The sequence below is a fragment of the Panulirus ornatus genome, chromosome 3, assembly GCF_036320965.1.
Source record: "Panulirus ornatus isolate Po-2019 chromosome 3, ASM3632096v1, whole genome shotgun sequence".
NCBI classification, from domain to species: domain Eukaryota; kingdom Metazoa; phylum Arthropoda; class Malacostraca; order Decapoda; family Palinuridae; genus Panulirus; species Panulirus ornatus.
In genome coordinates this window covers 21,896,738-21,907,001 of record NC_092226.1, presented here as the reverse complement: position 1 = coordinate 21,907,001, position 10,264 = coordinate 21,896,738, and the positions used below count along the sequence as shown (strand labels likewise).

At 49.8% G+C, this 10,264-nt stretch overlaps 2 protein-coding genes across 3 annotated transcripts in view; one reads left to right on the top strand and one right to left on the bottom strand.

Annotated features, from left to right (window-relative positions):
• kel (kelch protein) overlaps nt 1-10,264 on the bottom strand; it is a 300,707-nt gene that overhangs the window by 222,771 nt on the left and 67,672 nt on the right. The window lies entirely within an intron of this gene.
• LOC139761245 (uncharacterized) overlaps nt 1-10,264 on the top strand; it is a 102,346-nt gene that overhangs the window by 32,360 nt on the left and 59,722 nt on the right. The gene's annotated exons all lie outside the window — the stretch shown is intronic.

Here is a 10,264-nt window from a genome sequence, read left to right as displayed (position 1 = left end):
AGCCCATCATCCAGGTCATGTATTGACTGAGGTGACCCCATTGTTACCCCCGCCCCCCGGGTCCGTCTTAACACTATAATCTGGTGCGACGTATCAAATAGGAGTTACGTCACTCCTGATGGTCTGATTTTACGCCACACTACTGCTGGCAAAACTTTGGCGAAACGGAGTCGTCCTTCAACTCCAGTTGATCATCTTTGGTTTCGATGACACAGAGTTCGTGTAGACGAACAGAGAGGGGGAAGAAAAAGTGATAGAATCAGAGATTCAAGTTTAGAATTGATGTAATGGTCATGTATGTTACCAGGTCACACGAGTAACGGCTTACCTCCCGAAAAATCAGGTTCGAGACGTCACCCCGTTACGTCTCCCGTTAGAAATTGAAAGGTCACACGAGTCCGAGCCTCGTGCTCTGCAACATGTGCAAAAGCTGCTCGTTCCGAGGTAGGTCGGGAGGTCATACGAGTGTGTGTTACATGTACCGCGAGAGAGGTCAAAGGTCACGTTAATGTTAGTCAAGACGGGAGAGTCATCTGCATGAGTCACTTGGCTCGTGAGTTAGGCTGGGGAGTCATCTGCATGAGTCACTTGGCTCGTGAGTTAGGCTGGGGAGTCACCTGCGTGAGCCAGGTGTCTCGTGAGTCAGGCTGGGAAATCGCTTGTGCGAGTCAGGTGTCCTGTGTCAGCTGGAGAGCAGCCTGCGTGAGCCAGGTGTCTCGTGAGTCAGGGCTGGGGAGTCGTGCATCTCGTGAGTCAGGGCTGGGGAGTCGTGTATCTCGTGAGTCAGGGCTGGGGAGTCGTGTATCTCGTGAGTCAGGGCTGGGGAGTCGTGTATCTCGTGAGTCAGGGCTGGGGAGTCGTGCATCTCGTGAGTCAGGCTGGTGTACCGTTAGTAGCGCGTGGCTGAGGGGTACCGTTGGTGTACCGTTAGCAGCGCGTGGCTGTGGGCACCTGGGATGTACCGTTGGAGTACCGTTAACAGCGCGTGGCTGTGGGCACCTGCTGGGGCTGAACAGGAAGCCGGGGGTGAGAGGCTGAAGGGTGGCGGCGGTGGTGACTGTCCTTGGCTGGAGGGAAAGTAGGAGTGTAAGACGCAGCAGTCGCTGGCCTGAGTGACTGGTGGGACGGGGGAGGGTTGTGGCTGGCTGCAGGAGGGGGAGGGTTGTGGCTGGCTGCAGGAGAGGGAGGGTTGTGGCTGGCTGCAGGAGAGGGAGGGTTGTGGCTGGCTGCAGGAGGGGAAGGGGTGTGGCTGGCTGCAGGAGGGGGAGGGCTGTGGCTGGCTGCAGGAGGGGGAGGGTTGTGGCTGGCTGCAGGAGGGGGAGGGCTGTGGCTGGCTGCTGGAGGGGGAGGGTTGTGGCTGGCTGCAGGAGGGGGAGGGCTGTGGCTGGCTGCAGGAGGGGGAGGGTTGTGGCTGGCTGCAGGAGGGGGAGGGTTGTGGCTGGCTGCAGGAGGGGGAGGGTTGTGGCTGGCTGCAGGAGGGGGAGGGGTGTGGCTGGCTGCAGGAGGGGGAGGGGTGTGGCTGGCTGCAGGAGGGGGAGGGTTGTGGCTGGCTGCAGGAGGGGGAGGGTTGTGGCTGGCTGCAGGAGGGGGAGGGCTGTGGCTGGCTGCAGGAGGGGAAGGGGTGTGGCTGGCTGCAGGAGGGGGAGGGTTGTGGCTGGCTGCAGGAGGGGGAGGGTTGTGGCTGGCTGCAGGAGGGGGAGGGCTGTGGCTGGCTGCAGGAGGGGAAGGGGTGTGGCTGGCTGCAGGAGGGGGAGGGTTGTGGCTGGCTGCAGTAGGGGGGAGGTTCTGGCTGGCTGCAGGAGGGGGAGGGTTGTGGCTGGCTGCAGGAGGGGGAAGGTTCTGGCTGGCTGCAGTAGGGGGAAGGTTCTGGCTGGCTGCAGTAGGGGGAAGGTTCTGGCTGGCTGCAGTAGGGGGAAGGTTCTGGCTGGCTGCAGGAGGAGGAGTGTTGGGGAGGAGGTATGGGTAGGTAAGGGGGAAAGGAGTGAGGTTCGAACGTCTGGAGGAAGGGATGGATGCAGGAGTGGTGTGTGGGCAGCTCCTGTGAGGGGGTTTGGGGTTGTTGGACTGAGAGTCAGGTCAGCTGGGGGGAGGGTCGGGTCCCGGCGGCGGCCACCTCACCAGGTAAGGCTCGGGTCTGCAGGTCGGGTCGGTGGGACCGGCTCGCAAGGCTGCTACAGCCTCACGAGTCAGGTGTCGGCGGCCTGGCTCGTCTGCAGCCCCTGCCCTCCGTCAGCCTGATGCTATGGCCATACACACACACACACACACACACATACGTGATGTGAGGCGATCAAGTGTATAATCATGCAACTACCGTACTGGTGATAACAAGTTACTGGAGAACGCTGCCTCTGAGATGAATATGAGGCACTTGAGTGTGCAGAGTTAAGCAAATCTGGGTGAATATGAAGTAGTTTAGAATTTAGACTTATGGAAATACAGATGAATATGAAACACCTGAGTGTATATGAAGCACTTGAGTATATATGAAGCACTTGAGTGGATACGGCTAAGGAAATGTAGAGGAATCTGTGGCCCTTGAGTGTAGAGTTATCCAATAATAGAGGGTCATGAGATAAGTCATTTGAGAGTCCAACCTTTCACTTACAGTCTTCGTCAGCTCATGTGTCCATGGGAAAAGCGCAACTTAGTTATTTCCACCGAGAAGAAAAGATAAAGGAGGAAGTAAATCAAGGGAAATGCAAGTTCAGAATCAGAGACGAAACGTGGAGTCTGGCCAGAGAGTTGAGGGAAGGGTCATGCTCGTGGCTATACATCATCATAGAAGACGAAGTCCAGCATGACAGCAAGGCGGGGTTGGGCAGAGCGGGGCAGGATCTCAGAACAGGGCAGGGAGAGAGAGAGAGAGAGAGAGAGAGAGAGAGAGAGAGAGAGAGAGAGAGAGAGAGAGAGAGAGAGAGAGAGAGAGAGAGAGAGCCACCACGAAAGGCGGAGGGAGAGACAAGGAAGTAAACCAGCCTCGATGTCAGAGATTAAACATACCATTCGACAATAATGGAAAATGAATTATGAAATTAGTAGTAGTAGTAGTAGTAGTAGTAGTAGTAGTAGTAGTAGTAATAATAATAATAATAATAATAATAATAATAATAATAATAATAATAATAAATGTACGTGAATTAAAAGTTTTAATCTTCACATTCTACAAGTTTGGAGAGAAATGATCGTTAATCATCATCTTTATCGCACTAAGGACAAGTTATCTTAATGCAGTCATCTTATATTGAAGAATTTATTGTACGTTTAGAGACTTGACTTTCACACAACACAAGCCTCAAACTCTCTCATGGATTTATTGCTTAACTCTGCAGAACAACTCCTATTTCCAACATGATTACTGATTTGACTATTACCAGTCGTCATATTGTTATAAATATTAGTCATTATATGTAATTAAGAGTACTTTCTAGTCGTTCTGTTTTAAAAGCTTAAAGATAATGATCAGGTCACGCATCACTCTTCTCTCATCCAAGCAGGGCAACTTTAATACCTCTAGCCTTTCCCTGTAACTCAACTCTCTTCATTCTAGTGCCATCTTTATCGCTCTCCTCTAAACCAAACTTGAATAAAGTGTTCTAGTTTTGGCCTGACGTATGACGTGAACAGTTTGCTGAATAATACTTAATGAACTTGAATACTGTTCTGTGTTTGCCAGTCGGTCTCCTTAGCTATTCTCCTGTAATGGGACTCTGGCGACATGTTAGGGACAATGTCGACTCCCAAGTCTAACTCACACACACAGTCCTGCAAGCTTATTTCCTGCCAAATGATATTTCATTCAGACACTATTTCTTTTTTCCACTTCGTCCCATCCTTTTACTTTACATTTACTTGGGTTGAACTTTATCAACCTTGTATCAGACCAACTTTGAAGTTTGTCAAGGTCCCCTTGTAAGCTGATGCAATTGCCCCATGGTCTTCACTTAACTCATGACCTTTGCATCATCTGGAAACATATTCAGATAGAAGTTCAAACCTTTAGGCAAGTCATTTACAAAGACCAGAGGTAATGGTTCTAGAGCAGAACCCAGCAGCACTCCACTGGTGACCTCCACCCCTAGACAGTCTTCAATCCATCGATGGCAATTTCCCCTTATATCTACCTCATGATCCAGTTTCTTAATTAGTCTCCCATGAAGCACAGTGTCAAATGCTTTCTGGCAGTCCAAATACTAAAGATTCACCCAGCCTTCCCTTTTTTAAGACAGAGCTCACTCTCTAAAAGATTGTCATACAAGTCTCCTTTCTGTAGAAAGTCATCCATTTGCTTTCTACTTACCTTTACCTGAACCTTACAGAACACACTCGTCAGTGAGACTCGTCTATAGTTCACTGCCTGTTCCAGGTCTCAATACTTAAAGATGCGAATCACATTTGCCTCTTTCCATTCCCTCGGTACAGCTGATTTTCCAGCGACATCTAACGTATCCGCACACATCGTCAGCAAATTCAGCAAATTTTCATCGGGACCATAAGCTTTGTATGGGTCAAGACCTTCTACTATTTTGTTACTGTCTTTTCTAGATATCTCAATGCTTTCTGGAACCTCCTCTCCACTCCAACTCACTGGTGATGAAAATGTCGTGTCTTCCGCCGCGAAAACACTTTCGAACTTGTTTTTCACTTCCTCACATATTCTTCCATCATCCTCTACAATTCTTCCCTCTGAATCCTTTTGCCTGATAAGCTGCTCTTTCACTGACGATCGACTACTGATGAATTCATGATAAAGTTCAGGAGTGTCTCCTGCTTCGTTCACAACATTCTTTTCAAAGTTTCTTTGTTCTTCCTTTCTCATCCTGCAATACTTATCTCTTACTCTCTTATACCCAGCAAAAGAACTCGCGTCATTATGAAAAGTGTGTATGGTGTGTGTGTGTGTGTGTGTGTGTGTGTGTAGAAGTGCGCTTTTGCACTGATGAATTCATCCAGGTTAATACTTCCTCATTCCTGATGTTTCCTCTTTCTTTTCTCCATAAATGACCTTTGCTTCAACCTCCAACCCTATTCACTTTTATGCTGAGCAGTTCACTTTAATTACCTCAGCCCAGTTTTCCTCCCGTCCTCACTCTGACACTCGCTCTTTTTCTCACACTGAACATATTTCCTCTCTGAATCTAGACCTGTGTAACATCGTGGAATGAGGAAGCAATATTCAACAATATAAACGTCATCTTTACCCACATCTGTTTCAAAATCTCTCCCGTTTTTTACTCTTCCGTTTCAAAACACCACAATTCAGCCCCGTATTACCATAAACATATTAGGCATAACCATAACCGCTCTAATTTGGGAATCCCACATAATGAACGCTGCAAACTCTGCTTCTTTAAAGCTGTAGGTGTTGTAAAGACGCTAAGTATCATCGTTTGCCTTGTGAGAAACTATTCATGTAAACAGGCGTCTCATAACTCTTCAGTGTGGAGTACTGCTCATATATCTAGGAGGTGACTCCTATTTCACTTCTCTATGAGTCACAGACTAATAGAAAAAAAGTCTTTCGCTTATCAACTCTCCTGCTGTGTTCCTATTCATAATATAATCCCTTTCCTTTCACTGTGATGTTGCTTCCCGTTCTCTGTTCTACAGGTACTACTTCAACCACTGCTCTCATGAGCTGTTTGCGTGTGTCCCAGGTCCTATGACCTGAACCCGTGGTACAAGTCTGGCTCTGCTGCTTCTTATAGCTTGTGTGTGGAGACCAGCCACACGAGGACTGAACAATGTCAGGCCTTCTTCTTTCCTGAATTTTATTTTTTTCCTCATACATATTATCCTACTTTTCATACGAGACAGTCATGCTTCCCCTTTGCTGTGTCGGCTACAAGGTACATAGATAGATAGATAGATAGATAGACAGATAGATAGATAGATATATAGACTGACACAGATATCGATAGGAAGATGGGCAGATAGATACCGAGTAACAGTATCAAACACACGTAGTGAGAGCGACAGTAAGGACGGGCCACGCTCATCATCCACACATCAGGGCCGTGAGGGGCTGGGTTCTCCTCCCTTACCTGCACCACACACGTCAACCCTGCTCACCATCCTCACCCTGCAGGGTGACTGACCGTGGCTATGGTGTGAGGCTACTGTTAACACCGTAGCTGTAGTCCCTTCGTTAGCAAGACACCACGAAGAACAACAGTTATCATAAAAGCAAGTGGCTTATCTATAGGCTTAAAATGCTTTTTAGGTTTTACATTGAGGGAAAATGGTAAATCCTTGTTCGAATTTAAACTTCTGAATAAGATAGTACGATGGTCAAACCTTCAGGAATGATGGGTCTGGCGTTTCACCCGTTACTTAAGGGTCAGGTCAAAGGTCACACTATCATACCTAACAGTCAACCAGTCAAGTTCAGGGGGTTCGAATGTGAACTGTTCGAGTCCTCCTTGTCTACCGTTTCAAGGCTTCGAGGGCGGGCGCATTTCAGTTGAGTAAAGTGTCCACAGAAATATGCTGTCGGGCGACCTCTTCTGCGACCCGAAGTCAAGCGGACCGACTGTGTGACGCCCTCCTGGGTGTGGAGGTGTTACTGGTGCAGGTGGTGATTACTACTGGTGGAGGTGGTTGAGTTACTGGTGCAGGTGGTTGTGTTATATGTGCAGGTGGTGTTCGTTACTGGCAGAAGTGGTTGGCTAAAGGTTGCATCAGACGGGGCCGCTCTAGTGTGAGGCAAGACAACAGCGGTCATGTGAAGGAGGCTGGGGTTAGTGACTGTATCCGTCCGTAGGTAAACATTCTTTTAACCTGTTTTGTACATACGGACCTTCACGCTTGTGGGACCCCAGCCTCTCATTCCTGTTCCTCCGTCGTATAGTTTTACGAACTTTGCAGTGGTTGTCACATCTACTTCCTCTTCCCCTGTTGTCTTCCTCAAGTCTACAACTTTGCTGCTGTTGAAAAGCATCATCATATTCGTCGTAACACTGCTCTTGCCTAACCCAAGTGTGCTCTCTCTCGTTCTACTCTCCTCTAGCATCAACCAATTGCTCCAGGTTATCATCGTCACAACCTCCTAGATATACATACAGAAGTAGCTGTCATGTCTACCCTTCTTCTTCTTCTTCTTCTTCTTCTTCTTCTTCTTCTTCTTTCTTCTTCTCCGCCATAGGCAGGTCGATGGCTCCCCTCTTCCCTTGGCTTAATTAATTGAAGTCTGGTTTCATTCTGGCTGTATTCCTCCAAAACTTTCCAGCAGTTCTATGTGGCTCCGGTAGTGTGTGTGTGTGTGTGTGTGTGTGTGTGTGTGTGTGTGTGTGTGTGTGTGTGTGTGTGTGTCCTTGCACCACTACCTGCGTGCCGACACACACGTCCCACGTACACGTGGCCGCTCTGCTTTACCACCCCGGCTCCATCTTCGTACAATCAGGAATATAGGTTACAGTTTCTACCTCCAGGGGAGGACCTCGTCACAGACCATTTGGTTCTTCTGTTCTCCGTTTTTCCCCCCATATAATTCCGACCGTCCAGTCCCTCCCTCTCTCTCTCCCTGCCCATCACCTCGTGGACATGACTAGTTCCAGGCCGTGAAGGGAGGGCGTCGGAGGCAGCGCCGCTGAGGAGCGTACCGCTGGTGTATAAGAAGTGGGTGGCCAAGGTGAGCCACAATCACCACCACGCTGCCTTAACACCACCAGTCCTGTCTGTATCCATGCTCACCCGCCGACACACACACACACACCCCCTTGCTCTCGAAACCCATCGTGATCTCCAGTTTCGTCATAATCCTCAGAAAACTATGACATAAGCTACCATAAGTGTCTCAAGAGCTATTACGTCACTTATATCCATTCCAAAATGTCTGTTAACGTAAGTTATCGTAATCTGCAGAGGCTCTTACGCAAAGGTATCATAATTCCTAAAATGTTTTACGAAAGACTTCACAATTCTCAAAAGGTATCATGCAAGTTGTTTCATCGTTCTCAATAGCCATTGTGTGTAATGATCTTGCTTTATGTTCATGATCGAGGGAAAACATCAATGTCCCTATATAAGAGAAGGTCGTCCGTGCTGTGTGTAACAGGACGAAGCAGTCGAACCACAGGTATTCAGTCAAGTGTCTAGTTTTTCCCCCTCACATCTAAAGTCACTGGTGAGAGAGCAGCGCGTCCAGTTATCTACACTAAATAGAGTTTTTTTCTTCTCTTGAGCAGAGTTGCACGAGCGTAATGCACGTCAGTTCATTTGCCAGGACCCTAATGGTCGACCCTTGGCCAGCACTGCTGGAACTCGCCCCTCTGAATGGAAGTCACTCCTCAACTAACCTTCAACCGTTCTCACTCTCAGTCAACATTTTGAGGAGTAAAAAAGAAAGAAAAAAAAAAATATGACGCGGGTGTTTAAACGGTCTGGCCCGACCAGGAATCGTAGCGTGGCCATGTGTTGATAACTGGACACGTTGCCGTTAAGAATAAGGCGCCAGCCACCTTCACATTTCCCGCCAGGGGGACGAGACACCCCCAACACACCTCGCCTCTCCACCGAGGCATTTCTCATCAGGAGGAACACGCCTGCCATCCAGTTCCCCACTACCTGTGTGTTTCCTTGTGACGTAGTGCCCCACAACCTGGTAGGCTTTCATTATAAAATAACGGCGCAACTACCTAGGTCTGTCTTATGTAACAACCCCACTACCTGGGCCTAAAGTATGTAAACCCATTCCCTGAGCCTCCCATATTAAGGAAGAGCCCAGTTACCTGGGTGTCTTATGTAACGGCCTTACAACACGTGTGCTCATCAAGCAGTAACCCCTTCCCCTCCCCTCCCTACCTGTACACTGCATGTTAAGGAGCGGCCCTACCACCTGTACACTCCATGTTAAGGAGCGGCCCTACCACCTGTACACTCCATGTTAAGGAGCGGCCCTCCCTACCTGTACACTCCATGTTAAGGAGCGGCCCTCCCTACCTGTACACTGCATGTTAAGGAGCGGCCCTACCACCTGTACACTCCATGTTAAGGAGCGGCCCTACCACCTGTACACTCCATGTTAAGGAGCGGCCCTCCCTACCTGTACACTCCATGTTAAGGAGCGGCCCTACCACCTGTACACTCCATGTTAAGGAGCGACCCTACCACCTGTACACTCCATGTTAAGGAGCGGCCCTCCCTACCTGTACACTCCATGTTAAGAAGCGGCCCTACCACCTGTACACTCCACGTTAAGGAGCGGCCCTACCACCTGTACACTCCATGTTAAGGAGCGGCCCTACCACCTGTACACTCCATGTTAAGGAGCGGCCCTCCCTACCTGTACACTCCATGTTAAGAAGCGGCCCTACCACCTGTACACTCCACGTTAAGGAGCGGCCCTACCACCTGTACACTCCATGTTAAGGAGCGGCCCTACCACCTGTACACTCCATGTTAAGGAGCGGCCCTCCCTACCTGTACACTCCATGTTAAGGAGCGGCCCTCCCACCTGTACACTCCACGTTAAGGAGCGGCCCTACCACCTGTACACTCCATGTTAAGGAGCGGCCCTACCACCTGTACACTCCATGTTAAGGAGCGGCCCTCCCTACCTGTACACTCCATGTTAAGGAGCGGCCCTACCACCTGTACACTCCACGTTAAGGAGCGGCCCTCCCTACCTGTACACTCCATGTTAAGGAGCGGCCCTCCCTACCTGTACACTCCATGTTAAGGAGCGGCCCTACCACCTGTACACTCCATGTTAAGGAGCGGCCCTACCACCTGTACACTCCACGTTAAGGAGCGCCCCTACCACCTGTACACTCCATGTTAAGGAGCGACCCTACCACCTGTACACTCCACGTTAAGGAGCGCCCCTACCACCTGTACACTCCATGTTAAGGAGCGACCCTACCACCTGTACACTCCACGTTAAGGAGCGCCCCTACCACCTGTACACTCCACGTTAAGGAGCGGCCCTACCACCTGTACACTCCATGTTAAGGAGCGACCCTACCACCTGTACACTCCACGTTAAGGAGCGGCCCTCCCTACCTGTACACTCCACGTTAAGGAGCAGCCCTACCACCTGTACACTCCATGTTAAGGAGCGGCCCTACCACCTGTACACTCCATGTTAAGGAGCGGCCCTACCACCTGTACACTCCATGTTAAGGAGCGGCCCTACCACCTGTACACTCCATGTTAAGGAGCGGCCCTACCACCTGTACACTCCATGTTAAGGAGCGACCCTACCACCTGTACACTCCATGTTAAGGAGCGGCCCTACCACCTGTACACTGCATGTTAAGGAGCG